General features: G+C 52.2%; 1 protein-coding gene across 1 annotated transcript in view; it reads left to right on the top strand.

Moving 5' to 3' along the window:
• The window catches only part of tmem59l (transmembrane protein 59-like), a 38696-nt gene that overhangs the window by 29105 nt on the left and 7269 nt on the right, over positions 1–2322 (top strand). The window lies entirely within an intron of this gene.

Below are 2322 nucleotides of genomic sequence, written 5' to 3'. Positions count from 1 at the left end.
GAGAGTGCCCGTGACGATGGGTGATTGTGTGCCATTCTATGCACAGTAGGGTACACCATGGTGGATGATTGTGAGGGTCAATGAGCAGACATTTGTGGGAGTGTGTGGGGACTGTGCGTTAAAGCGGAAGGGTGTGCGGGGCATTGAGGTTGTTGGTAGACGTTTGTGTCGGAGCGAGAACATAACGGTGTGGGAGTGTGTGACAGAGATAGCATGGTGGTGGGACAGTGTGTGGTACAGTGAGCGGGATGCTGCCGGTGAGGGCAGAGGAGAGAATGTGACGGTGGGCAACTGTGTGGTGGCGTGAGCATGACATAGGGGTGTGGGCGTGAAGTCAGTGAGCTCGTCGTGGAATGAGTTATGAGCGTGCACGATTATGGATGAATGAGCGGGGATATGAACCCCGCTCTTGAACCCCCACAAAGTCTCTTTGTGGAGTGTGCATAATGGTGGTGGAGTAGGCAGCGGAGTGTCTTGAGTTATGAGCGTGCACGATTATGGATGAATGAGCGGGGATATGAACCTGGTGTCTAAGTCTCTTTGTGGAGTGTGTATAATAGTGGTGGAGTAGGCAGCGGAGTGTCTGCGATGGTTGATGAGAGATAAGCACACTGTGCATGGGTAATGTAGAAAGTTGCGGACTGAGTGCAATCACGGGGAGTGTCTAGGCAAGGGAACGTGACTGTGGGATTGTGTGCGGATGAGTGAGTGTGATAGCGTGAGTGTGCGGGGATGTGAAATGGGCGGTGTGGGAATGTGTGGGGGAGTGATTATGACGGTGGAGTAATGTGCGGGCGAGTGAATGCAATGATGTGGGAGTGTGCGGGGTATTGAGTAAAACAGTGTGGGTGTACGCATGTGATGGCAATGAAGGTGTAGGCATGTGCAGGTGGCATTATTGTGGTGGTGGTGGAGTGTGCTGAGGTTTGAACGTGATGTTGAATGAGAGTGACTCGATTAATATTAATGGCTTCCGAATGTATGAGGAAGTGAGCATGAGGACGGATTATGTGTGGAAATAGAGTGTGTTGATGTGAGAGTGTGTGGGTTGGAAAACATGATGGTGGGGGTGTATGTGAGGGTCTGTCATGGTCATAGAGTCATAGAGTGCACTGAAGAGCTTGTGTGGGAGAGAGGGAGATGGAAGGAAAGTGCAGATTAGCGTGTGAGGGAATGAGAGTGAAGCTGGTGAAATGTGTGACAGAGTCCGTGAAATGGGAGTGAGTTGTGAGGGGGATTGAGCTGGACAATGGAGTCAGTACCCACGATGGTAAATGTGACGGAGGTCGTGTGTGCGAGTGTGTGAGCATGATGGTGGGGATAGCGCAGGACAACGATCACTATGGTGTTGGATTGTGTGTGGCAGTGAGCATGGTGCTGCGTTGTGTATGAGGGAGAGTGTTTGAAAATTGTGGAGTGCGCAGGAGATGGCGTGGGATAGCAATAGAATGTGTGGTGCATTAAGCATTATGTGGAAGAGTGAACAGAGTTGTGTGCGGGCGATGAGCGTGAGTTTGGGGGAAGTTTGCTGTGTTGTGATTGTAGTTTGAGAATGATGGTGAGGCAAGTGTGCGGTGCACAGAGCGTGCTCTGGGACAGAATGCGTGTAGTGAGAATAACGGTGGGCAGATGTGTGGGAGGATGTGAACGTATTGGTGGGGACATGCGCCGAGGAGTGAGTGTGACTGTGTTGGAGTGTGCAATAAGTGAGCATTTTGGCGAAGAAGTGTGCAATTGAGTGAGGTTAGATATTGGGAAGTGTGCGGGGTGCGTGCCGGACAGTGAGAGAGTCTGAGAGGGGTGTGAGGGATAGTGAGCCTGGGGGAATGCGCATAGCAGTGTGTAAGGAAGCGAACGTGACAGTGGGGGAATGCACAGCACACTGAGTGGGACAATGGTGGACTGTGAGGGAGAATGAGCGAAACCATGTGGGTATTTTTGGGTGAGTGAGTGCTACATTGCGGGAGTGAGCAGGCGAGTAAGTGGGATGATGGCGAAGTGTGTGCCTTTGTGTGCAGGTGAGTGAGCCCGGCAGTATGGTAGTCTGCTGTGAATTGAGTGCAATTCTGTGGGAGACTCCGGAGAGTGATTGGAACACTGGGTATGTGATACGGCCCTTGGCCATGATGGCGTAGAGTGTGCAGGTACTGCGCATGCCCGTGCAGTGTTGTGCGGCAGGGTGAGCTTGACAGTTGGAGAGGGTGCAGGTTTCTGCGCCGAAGTCTGAGGGAATGTGCAGGGGACTGAGCCTGATAGCTGTCTCCTGCGCGGTGGAGTCAACTGGATTGTGTGAGTGTGTGTGAGAGTGTGTGTGTGTAATCT

Source organism: Chiloscyllium plagiosum, chromosome 31 (genome assembly GCF_004010195.1).
Source record: "Chiloscyllium plagiosum isolate BGI_BamShark_2017 chromosome 31, ASM401019v2, whole genome shotgun sequence".
Lineage (NCBI taxonomy): Eukaryota > Metazoa > Chordata > Chondrichthyes > Orectolobiformes > Hemiscylliidae > Chiloscyllium > Chiloscyllium plagiosum.
Note: the sequence above shows the minus strand (reverse complement) of the source record. Positions and strands in the feature narration are given on the sequence as shown.